The 12,586-nt window shown below is 39.5% G+C and overlaps 1 pseudogene; it reads right to left on the bottom strand.

The window, feature by feature from the left end:
* Positions 1-4,274: 4,274 nt before the first annotated feature.
* LOC123940985 lies at positions 4,275-4,392 on the bottom strand (annotated as a pseudogene).
* Between the last annotated feature and the right edge of the window lie 8,194 nt (positions 4,393-12,586).

Here is a 12,586-nt window from a genome sequence, read left to right as displayed (position 1 = left end):
GAGGGTGGTGGGGTTATGGACATTGGGGAAGGTAAGTGCTACGGTGAGTGCTGTGAAGTGTAAACCTGGCGATTCATAGACCTGTACCCCTGGGGCTAATAATACATTATATGTTAATAAAAAATTTAAAAAATTTAAGAAGAAAAGAATGAGATAATGAAGACGCTTGCAAATGCTGCTGTGTTGCAGGACTGAACCTCTTACACAACCCTGTGTTCTGGGGAAGGAGGCAGAACACTGATGGAAATGAAAGCTTTATATGGCTCTGTGAGGACTTCTAAAAGTCCAAGCCTTTACCTGTTGGTTTACTACAAGTGAGATAGTCATAACAGAGATAAGATTTCTACTCTCAAATGTGTAGAATAATAATGCTGATTTATGGAAGGGCTAGGAATCTCCCAGTTGAGATGAAGGCATTCTTTTTTCTCTCACAGTAAGACTTGAGACTTTTCTCACTTAGAGATTACAGGATTGGAATCCTGTTCTAGCGAATGCAGCCTCACTAATTTATTACCAACATTAACAAAAATGAAATGATAGAGAGGGCAGAGATAGACATTTGTCATGGAAGGAAAGACTGCTAATTGAGTTGCTATGTAGACAATTCCAGGATGTGTATGAAACCTGTGTGGATTAGGATATCAGCAAAGGGTAAATTTAATAATTCAAATGGGAATAATTAGTTGATAAGACAGTATAGTATTCCTCAGTGGATTGCTTGGTCAAAGGACTTATGCTTTTACAATTTTGACTGAACTGTTAAAATGTTCTCCATAGAGGAAAATAATCTTTGAATGCTGGATTTTAAGAAATTACTGTTATCAGGGAGTATCTATCACTGCTAATCAAATTAAGAACATTGCTGGGGGGAGGTGGGATTGGGAGAGGGGGAGCGGGCTATGGACATTGGGGAGGGGAGGCGAACCATAAGAGACTATGGACTCTGAAAAACAACCTGAGGGTTTTGAAGGGTCAGGGGTGGGAGGTTGGGGGAACAGGTGGTGGGTGATGGGGAGGGCATGTTTTGCATGGAGCACTGGGTGTTGTGCAAAAAGAATGAATACTGTTACGCTGAAAAAAAAAATAAATAAATAAAAAGGGAAAAAAAAAAAGAACTGCTCAATAAAAAAAAAAAAAAAAAAAAAGAACAATTTGGAAGGCTATATCTACTCTCTGGAATAATGACAAGTGGGAGATAGACACTAGTGTAGAGAAGTTTTTCCAAAATAGTGCCTAAGGATTTGAGCAGGTAACAATTACTATCACTTTCATACAAGCCAGAAGATGTGGAAACATGTAATCTGGTTACTAAGAAGATAAACATGTATCTCTGGGATTTTATGATGACATAGACTGTATCCATTTTGTGGGATATAGGCCAAAAGGTATCCTGTAGTGTGGCTAAGGTTTTCTTACTTCCTTATCAGAAAGAGGAATAAGCACAATACTCCATCAAGCTACATGACCCTAGTTGTTCAAAAAATGTTTTAAGAAATATGTTCTTTCATTCATTCAACTTGTATGGATAGGGTAGTTACTACTAGGAACTGTATGACACTTTATTTATTTATTTATTTATTTACTTATTTTTAAAGATTTTTCTTATTTGTTTGAGGAAGAGAGCGAATGAGAGAGCACAAGAGGGGAGAAGGTCAGAGGGAGAAGCAGACACCCCCTGAAGCCCATTGCGAGACTCAATCTCAGGACTCTGGGATCATGACCTCGGCTGAAGGCAGTGGCCCAACCAACTCAGCCACCCAGGTGCCCCTGTATAAGACACTTTATACAAAGGGAAACAAAATAGTCATGGTTCCTGACAGCTCACTAATTATAATCCAGTGGGGCATTTGACACACAATAGAATACTAGTAATTATAATTGCAAATAGTGTTAAGAGGTCAAGACAACAGAGTCTATTAGAAAAGCAATGTGGTCTTATAACTTTGATTTTGTGAGGTAGGGGGCAAGGAAAGCCTCTGATGAAGGGATATTTAAGTTAGGAGCTGAAAGATGTAGAAGTTAACCAGACAGAGTGGAGGCAGGAGGGATTCAGGCTGGAAGATCAGCCTGAAGGAAAGCTCTGAGGCAGAGGAGAGGGCTTAGTGTGTTCTAGGAAGTGAAGGGTCAGTGTACTTAGGACAGAGAATGGGGATGATAATCTTTCCAAATATGGTTGGAGATGCAGGCAGGGACCTGATCCTTTCAGAGCTTTGTGGCTGTGATAAGAAGTTTGTATTTTAAACACAATAGGAAGCTAATAAAAGGCAGGCTGATTTGTGGATGGGAAAATCATACCGACCTCATCCCTCTACCACATGCGGTACTCACTCCCACCCCCAAAAGACAGATTAATTTAAAATGGAATAAATTTACTGAATTGTGAACTAAAGACCCAAGTAGAGCAATGCTTTATAGTGTGTGTCCTGCTTTTTCCTTGTTTCCTTTTAGGGAACCTATTATATTTGGCATCAGACCTACATAGTAGGTATTTCCAAATATATATACCTATGTATTTGGCAAAATGTTAGTCTTGTTTCTCTAAGACACAGAGGACGAGAAGGGATTCCTTAAATGTATTTGATTAGGGAAATGGCTGGTGTCAGAAAATGGTGGAGGAGCAAGCTATCACAAAAGATGCAAGTCTGACTCTTATGTGAAGGACAAAAGGAAAAATTTGATGAAAACATCGTAGATGGCAGAACGGTCTAAGCAAGGCCCACTGAGAGGTTCTAGAGCCAAAGTTGGCTGGCAGATGTAGGAATGGACCTGTTAGTATCCCTACCAGTTCACGGTGGCTGGAAGGAGCCCTTGGAAAGCATGGCCTCAGGGCAACCACAGACGTGGATCTCAAAACATCGCAGCTGGAACCTTGGTGGGTTACATGTGGTACAGTTGGAGGGGGAGAACTGTGAGGCACATCTGAAGGCCACCACAGACACAGAATTACTTCCCCCCCCAAAATACTTTTTTCTTTTCTTTCTTTCTTTCTTTCTTTCTTTCTTTCTTTCTTTCTTTTTTTTTTGTTTTTGAGGCTTTTACAATTTGAGAAGATGCTCCAAGAATTTAAAGAGGATCTATAACTTTTATATAGTAATATGCAAAGTAGGCTAGAGCTCTGAGAGAGTAATGTAGTGCTAAATGATGCAAAGTGGTCATGCCTGGCTAAATTCATTTTTTTTTTAAATGAGAAAGAGGAGAAAGAAAAGATTATAAAGTAAAAGGGTTCCAAACGCCTGCAAAACAAATATTAATAATTGTACACATATACTGTTGAAGAAGAAATAGTGATGTTATTAAGTGAAGTAACTGAACTTTAGGGTTTTTGTTTTTTTTTTTTTAGTCCTCAAATAATGGAACAATTGATACTATGTAATACGAAATATATAATACAGAAATGCTGTGCTGAGCATAAGCAGAAAGTGAAAATGTCAAGAAAATCTATACATGAACTAAAATAAAGTATAAGGACTGTTATTATAAATAGATCAAAATTACATTTTGGTTTACAAAAACAAAGTAATGGGGAAAAAAACAGAACAGGAAAGGAAAGAAGAAAGCAAGGAAAGAGAAAACTAGAAACTTTGACCTGAAGATAATTGGGAATACTGGAGGAAGAAAAACAATTTTAGAACATGGAAACTGTATTACAAAATCACCAGATGCCATTTTATTGAAAAAAAAAAAAGATAACTCAAGATTTGAGTTCTAATCAGAAGATATTCTCAACAAAAGACTTCCTACACATTCAGTTGTGTTTTGTCTTTTTTTTTTTTTTTAAGATTTTATTCATTTATTTGTTAGGGAGAGAGAGAGTATGCACAAGCAGGGGTAGCACCAGGCAGAGGATGAAGTAGGCTCCCACTGAACAAGGAGCCTGACAAAGGACTAGATCCCAGGACCCTGGGATCATGACCTGAGCCAAAGGCAGCTGCTTAACTGACTGAGCCACCCAAGCATCCTTATACATTCAATTCTTATATCGTTAGTATTTAAAAGTTGTATTTCAATCTGCTAAGTAGACAAAACTATATAGATACAAAGATTACAATGGTTTTTAATCTCATTCTTAGAGTAAAGGGGGAGGAAATACATGAAGCTTCATTTTTCTTAGCTAATTTTAACTAAATTAATTTTTTGTTCTGAAGATAGAAAGAATATTTTACTCCAGAGATATATGAAATAATTTTCAACAAGATCCCAGAACCAAAAAGATCAGTTTAAGGAAAAATAGAAACTTGAGAACAAATCAAAGTTGTTTTTAAGGTGATTAGAATATTAACATTAATTTTTCAATTGCTTTATCATTAGAAATTCAAGAAAGAAATTTTCAATTAGCAATAATCGCGCCTCGGATAAACCTCATTGGCTACGATACTGCCACTGCGCAAAGCTTAGGAAAGAAATTTTCAAAAAGAGTTGCCAACTTCCAAAATATAAGAAGAGAGAATATGAAAAGAAATTATAAACTGTCTTTTAGAAAGTAACTAAAAGTTACTAAGTTCATAAGTTTGAATATATAAATTATTTAGTTATATCAACTCTATTAACCCTTAGTAAAAGTTGAGAAATTAATCATTTTAAAATATAGTAAATGGTTACATAGTTCTTAGTATGTGCCAAGTCTTGTTCTAAGTTCTTTACAAATGTTAACTGTCTTAATCTGCAAATAGCCCCATGAGGTAGGTTCTAATATTATCCCAGGTGCACAGGTGAGGAAACGGTTACGCACTTTTACATCAGGTCACATAGTTGTTAAGTGGCAGAGCTAGCATATGAACCAGGCAATCTGTTTTGTTCTTTTACTCTGCTAGACTGCCGTCTTAATTTGGTGATAATGTTCACACAGGGTTAAGCTAAATAAGTCTCAGTATATAACATTATTTTTTTTAAAAGATTTTATTTATCTACCCGACAGAGAGAGAGAGATCACAAGTAGGCAGAGAGGCAGGCAGAGAGAGAGAGAGGAAGAAGGCTCCCTGCGGAGCAGAGAGCCCGATGCGGGGCTCGATCCCAGGACCCTGAGATCATGACCTGAGCCGGAGGCAGCGGCTTAATCCACTGAGCCATCCAGGCGCCCCAAACATTATTTTTTTTAATAAAACAACAACAACAACAACACATGGGGTGCCTGGGTAGCTCAGTTGGTTAAGCATCAGACTCTTGGTTTGGACTCAGCTCATAATCTGGGGGTGGTGAGATGGAGCCCCATGTCAGGTTCTGCCCACAGCAGGGAGTCTGCTCTAGAGTCTTTCCCTCTGCCCCTCCCCCACACTTATGGGCGTGCTTGTATGCTCCCTCTTTCTCTCAAATAAAATAAATAAAAATATTTCAATGCAACTCACCTTTTTTTAAAAATATTTTTTATTTATTTGACAGAGAGAAATCTCAACTAGACAGAGAGGCAGGCAGAGAGAGTGGAGGAAGCAGGCTCCCCGTGGAGCAGAGAGCCCAATGCGGGGCTCGATCCCAGGACTCTGGGATCATGACCTGAGCCGAAAGCAGAGGCTTTAACCCACTGAGCCACCCAGGCACCCCCCTTTTTTGTTTTTTAATGGCAGCCATTTTAAAATGCTTATCGTAAGTGCTTTATCATGCATTATCTCATTTAAGTTTCAGAACCACCACCATTAAAAATTTACCATTATTACCTCAATTTGCAGATGAGAAAAAAGTCCAGAAAAATGAGTAACTTGTCTGAGATCACAAAGAAGTAACACTGAAAATTGTACTCAAGCAGTCTGGTTGTAGGACTAGAGTTTTAAATAATGGGCTATACTGCTTCTTTGATTGTAATATTAACATTTTCATTGTACAAAAACAATGTTAATTGAAGAATATAATAATTGTTCTTAGCTTCCTGGAGGATATGTGATTTTCTGAAAATTTAACCTGAAACAAACAAATAAATCTATATCTGTGGAGAATGGATGCCCATTGTTTTCTTCAAATAACACTCAACTCATTTGAGAGCTCTGTGTAAGGTTAATCTCTGGTAAAAATCTTTTAGTTATGTAGTCTAGTTCGCTAATTGAATAATCCACACACTAGTTGGTAAATTTGTGTTAGATATGTTGAATTTGAAGGCATTATAGGATATCTATATTGAATCATTCTAGAGTGTTCTGGGGGAAAACATACTCAGAGTTTAAAATGAAGATTATAGTTCATAAGGTTGGCATTACCCAAGGAAGGAGGGAGTTTCCCCAGCCAAAGGCTGGGAAATATCGTACGCTGGTTCCTTAAAATGTTCAGATTGCATGCTTTACTTTGTACAAAACTATATCCTTGGACTTCTCTGAGACTTGGTTTGTATTAGGCATGGGGAGAGGAGGAACTCTCCAGAAACATTCAGGTGGGAAATATGGAACCAAATGACTACTCAGTAGCAAAGGAGAAAAGGACTTTGTTATGGGTAAGCAAACTTCAACTGTCTTTTTGTAAAAGGTACTGACAGCATCCATTCAAAAGTATGTTAGGTTATAAGGGAACATATAAGTAAAAATATTGTTTCTATAAAGAAGTTACAGCAGTTTCCTAGGAGATACAGATATTAAAGATCATTTTCAGCTGTGATTGACATTTTTAGAACTTGTGACATGAAGGTCTAATGATCATGGAGGGGCTGATTTCCTCATGAGTAGGTGTTCTGGAGATTTGGGTCTGGAATGCAAGAGGGTTCAGAGATGAAGATGCAGACCAGAGAAGGATTATCATAGAGGTGATGGTTAAAAGCACATCAATTAATAAACTAATCCAGGTAAGAATGATCAGTGGTTCAGTTTGGGCTGCCATTAGGATCATCTGGAGAACTTTTAGAAACTGCTGAGGCAGGTCTCACTGCCAGAGATTCTACCTTAGTTGGTTTTAGGGGCTGGGCATCAGATTTTCATAATGTTCTCCAGGCGATTATAATATGCACTCAGATTTGAAAACCTTAGGAGAGGGAGAGATGAACTAACAATAAGTCGCGGTGATGTAGAATGTATTAGGCAAAATTTTGGCCCCCATGATAACCTTTACCACAGTTTTTTTTACAATACCCAGTACACAGTATGATATATGAATTACTTTTTGTTGCATTTTATTTTTTCTAACGCACTTAACTGGAGTTACTCTTGTGAATTTTTTACCTTAGGTAGCAAAAACGGATTTTGAAGAGGTAGTTTTGGCTCTTAATCAGGGGTCTTAATATAGGGAGCTTATCCTGATATCCAGGTGGATCTAATCTAAATACAGGTGCCTTTAGGAAGAGAGAGCATTCTCTTTCTGGTGGAAGGGAGAAGTTAGATGCTTCAGGCCAAAGAAGGATTAGAAATTCCCATGTGGGTATAAGGATGACAGGGCTTGTGTGTCAAGAAAACAGGGAACTGGGTCCCTCCAGCCACAAGGAACTGAATTCTGTCAACAACTAAAATGAGTCTGGGAAGTGGAATCTTCTGAGCCTCAGGTAAGAGTTGAGCCTGATCCCTTGGTTTCTGCCTTGTGAGGCTCTGAGCAGAGAATCCTGGTGAGCTCTTCTGTGCGGAGACCTCTGACCCACTCATTGTGACGTAATAAATGGCTGTTTTAAGCAGCTAAGTTTGTGGCAATTTGTTGTGACAGCAATGGAAAACTAATACTCAAAGGAGAACCCATAGAATCTAATATCACAAAAGTTAGTGTAGAAAGAAAAGATGTACTTGACCATTTAGAAGTTGTAGACATTTGAGAAAGTAGTTCCCCTTAATAATTAAGGTATGCTTGTGACCAGGGCTCATTCTGTTAACTACCATGGCTTATATAACCTGGATTTGAGATACAATACCCAGTACACAGTATGATATATGAATTACTTTTTGTCGCATTTTATTTTTTCTAATGCACTTAAAGCATTTCAGTTGGGTACTGTGTCTTTTCGCAATTAAAGTGGTCTCCGCTGTAGCAATATCTATTTTTACTGTGGCATTTTGCTGTGCAGCTAGGTCTGGAGGCAGGAAGGGGGACCTAATGTGGTGATGGAAGGCAGGGGAAAGGAGGTAAGGATAGAAGCAAATCTTTAGGAGTGAGGACGGGACACAAAGGAAGACCGTCAACCCAAACTTGTCAGGCAGTAAGTAAGCAAATGCATTTATTTGGATCAAAGACTTGCAATTCAGGGTGCACAGATTTGGGCAGCAGCCCAAATAGTGATCTCCTAGGGAGCAAAAGTCAGGGAAATTAATGGACAAAATGGGAGTGCTTGTGGATGTTGTTTACAAAGATCTTTGATTGGTGTTGGTGACAGAAAACTAACCCTGTCTAAACCTGATTGGTTGATAAAATTCTCACTAAGCCGAAGTCTGTTACTGTAGGAGGTTGCAGGTGTTTGTGCAGATTCCCTGGAGTGTTTTCAGTTTGGTCCAGTTCAGAAGTTCCTGGTTCCACCTGGTGAGGAGGTGCATAAAGCACACTTCTTTATTGGCTTCTGAGCTCCATTTTAAACCCCTGACATAAGTGACTATTTAATATCAGGTTTTACAAGACCATGCCAGTGGGAGCAGAGTCTTGTGGCAGAAGAGTGGGCAAAAGCCTGCATGCAGTAGGAAGCAGGAACTCCTCCCGCCTTCTGCTCAACTGAGGCAGGTAGGTGTGTTCTGGAGTGTGATACTGAGATTTTATAATAACTAAATATTGGGTCTTCATCCTGTTTCTGGCACAGAGCACCTAAAGCCTTGGAATTTCCTAAGTGAGCTTACAAAGGTGTCTTTGTTATTATGTTAATGAGGACACTTTTGGACCCCACCTAAGGATGGGGGCGGGTTGCCAGAACTAACCAGGAGAATGGAGGGTTGAAACTTTCAGACCCATCCCCTGACCACTGAATCAATTACCAGTGACCAAAGATTGAATCATTCCAACCTCTGTTAGGAAGCCTCCATTTAAACCCAACAGGACAAGGTTCGGAGAGCTTCCAGGTTGGTGAACATGGGGTGCAGGGAGACTGGTGCCCCTGGAGAGGGCAGGGAAGTGTCCCTCACCACATTTCTCCTCTGGGTCTTTTTCCATCTGGATGTTCATCTGTATCCTTGATGATTCTTTTACATGAAACTGGCAAACATAAGTAAACTGTTTCCCTAAGTTCTTCGAGCTGCTCTAGCAAGCTAATTGAACCCAAGGGGGGCTCATGGGAACCTGTGATTGCTAGCCCATTGGTCAAAAGCCCAGGTAAAAAGCTAGGCTGTGACTGACTTCTGAAGTGTGTGCGGGGTGTGAGAGGAGAGGGGACATGGGCACATGTGCTGGCAGCAGTGATCTGTAGAACCGAACCCTCTGGAATCGGATGCAATCTCTGGGAAGATAGTGTCAGAAAGGAGTTGAATGGTAGGACATCCAGCTGGTGTTGGAGAATTGCTTATTGTTGTAGGAACTCCTCCCGCCAAACTTGCACATTAGAATTGGGTCCAGGAACCTAAAAGATGGAGCCTCTGAGGAATGGTGGAAAAGCCAGCAATGTTTTAAAGTGACTGGGAGAGGGTTTGACCCCTGGAAGAGTAGCTGGGATGCCAGTGGGGGAACTACGGTTCCTGGCCCCTGTGTTTTTGCATAAGCTGTTTATTTTTCTTTCCCCACCCTGTCAGTCAGGTCCCTCTCTCTGTGCTGTTGTAAGCACCATATTTAAATGGTGCCTGGTCATCCGGACAACTAGAAACAATGAAAGATCTTCACCAATAGTGAACTTCTGGAGGGCTGGAATTGCGGCTGACCCTCAAACAACATGGGGGTTAGAAGTGCTGACCCTGGTGCAGTCAGAACTCCGTGTATAACTTGACTTCCCAAAACCCATGTTGTTCAAGGGTCAGCTGTATATCTAGTTACCTTTGTTTGCTAAAGGAAGCATTCAGCCTGTAACTGGAACTAATGGTCATTTGGTATATGTTCATACTACTGATGTTTCTTTCCCCTTGTAAAATGTGCATGTTTCGGGTACCTGACTGGCTTAGTCTGTGGATCTTACAACTCTTGATCTCAGGGTCATGAGTTTGAGCCCTATGTTGGGGGTGAAGATTACATAAAAATTTTTTTTTAAAAATCTTAAAAAAAAAAAAGCATGTTTACTTTACTACTAAAAGTCTAGCCCATAGACCATTATGCAGGTATGGGCATCACCAGAAGCTTCTTATAAATGAGGAAGCTCCGGCTCCAGACTTGGTGAATCAGGATCTGCGTTTTCACAAGGCCCCCATGGGGTTCATATTTACAATATAGCTGGAGAAGCACTGGTGCCACAGATATTTCACCTCTTAGTTTTTGCGCTTTTGGGACACACCCTTGCCAGTGGTAGGAATGGAATATATAGGTTTAGGACTTGATTTTCTGCCATCCAGAAAAAGATTGCCTTATATAACAGAGTCTGATACTCTGAAGAAATCATTTATTAAAGGCATTTATGCACCCGAATCTAGGTAATTTTCAAATGGTGGATTCTCTAAAGTAAGCATAAAGCAGCTGCCCCCCAACTGGGAGGTGGCCTTGCTCATCAAGGCCCTGACCTTTCTCATGGACAGTTCTGGCATTTGCGTTGGCCTCTCAGCCTTCCCCACTGAAAATGCCTTTTTTTTTTTTTTTAAATCTGTTCTTTTCTGCAGGGATACTTATCTTGTGTTGCTTCTGTTACACTTATTGTCTTTGAAAGCGGACTCTAATTTCCCATTTTCTTATAGTCTTTGCAATTCTATTCATCCATCACACTGTCCTTAATATATAGTCTAATCTTTTACTCAACTCTTGTCTCAAGAATATTAATGAGATAAATCTGAAAGGCTGCATATCAACAATTCCATATCCTTTGTTTGTCTTTTAGTTCTATTCACTTATTCCAGAGTCTGGAGCAGTGCACAGCATCTTTATATAGCTCCTGACCCCTTTATAGCTTTTCACATACTTGCATTCTTATTAAATATTTATGTTTGGCACCAGTGTATTTTTCTGGAGTTGTGTTCCTCTACCTTGAGCAGCACTCCTCTTTGCTTTGAGGACTTGATTATTCTCTAAAAGCAGACTTATACTTGATATCCAAACTCCTGTTTTTCAAGCTGGCCTTTCTTAGGCTTAAAATACTCCAGATTTTTCTTGAATAGCATCATCTCCAGTTTATTTTTTTTATAGCAATTAGTTTGTATTGTTTTGCTTAGCTTCTGCAAATTTAATAACATCCTTCCTTCTAAAATATCCTTTTCTTACCGTACCTTTCAACACGGGCCAACGCATTTTTGTTTGTTCTTCGGTAATTTTCCTCCAGTGTGTCAGAGGACACGTCCTGTTAGAGCTAACCAGTCAGTCACAAAGGGCTTAAAGTCTCCTCTGAGTCCTTTCCTTTAAAACTTTATGGTCTAGCAACACAATGTGGTTAAGTAAGGTAAAAGGAAGGCAGGGGAGAAAACAGGAAATTATACTATCACAGGAAATTGTAGTAATAAAGTGAAAAGCCAAGAAAGCCACTGGCCAGCAAGTTATAAAATTCTGATCATGCAGCAGGGATAAATGGAACCTCTGCTCTCTGGCTGGCAGAGTTTTGTATTGTTCTTTTAGTCTTTATTCACATGTAAGTGTTCACCTTGGTGACTTAAAGGCTATCTAGTCATTTTACAGTTGAAGTAACTAAGAGCTATTTAGTGAGGCACCTAAGATTCCACCGTAATGGCTGGCAGAACTAGGTCTAGGATTTGGGTCCTCTGACTGAGCAGGAACTTTTTCCTAACTTAGGATATTTCTTGTATTTATTAAAGAGTCAACAAATTGCCAGGTCCGGTCCTCTTTGCATTTTAATGTAGCAAATCCTTCCCACAAAGCCATGAAGTCTACTTCCAGTTTTACATATGAGAAATGCGAGGCTGTGGGAGGCAAACTTGAGGTTCTTTATTGTGAAAGTGTTCTCCTTCACCCCTGAAGCTGGACTCATATGCATGAAATGACTTTCCCAAGTCTAAAGTGGTATCTTAGGGACCTGAGGGGGGAGGAATGTAAACAAGTCTTCCCAAAGGATAGGTGCCCTGTAGTTGCTGTAACAACTGGAAGCTGAAGCAAAGACTTTCCTGCTAGAGATTTGTATATATGGATTTTTAGATGTCTGACCAGGAGTCAAAGAAGTCTGATTAGTTTTGTTAATTAAAGCAGACATATCCCAAATGAGGGGCGGGGAGGGGTATGGATCTTAGGAAATAATGCAAGTCCGTCTCCTGAAATTTGAGAAAAATACTGTTCAAAATCTTTTTTAGTGAAGTATACTATATAGATAAGTGCACATATCCTCAGTGTATAGCTTAATGAATTTTTACAAACTAAACACATTTGCCTAGCCAGCATCAAGATCGAGAAATAAAACCATAGTAGTATTCTAGAAGTCACCTCTATTTTCCTTCTAGTCTATTGTGCCCCCCACCCCAAGATAATCACAATCCTGACTCCTCATGCTATAAGTTAGTTTTGCCTTTTTTTGAGTTTTATATCAATGGAATGCTACAGAAATGCACTCTTTTGTGTTTGGTTTATTTCACTGGGTGTTATGCCTGTGTGTAGTATGACTCAGTTTTTAATCTCCATTTTTTTGTGTGTATATGTGAATATGGAA

Source organism: Meles meles, chromosome 4 (assembly GCF_922984935.1).
Source record: "Meles meles chromosome 4, mMelMel3.1 paternal haplotype, whole genome shotgun sequence".
NCBI lineage: Eukaryota > Metazoa > Chordata > Mammalia > Carnivora > Mustelidae > Meles > Meles meles.
This window is presented reverse-complemented; position numbering and strand designations above follow the sequence as displayed.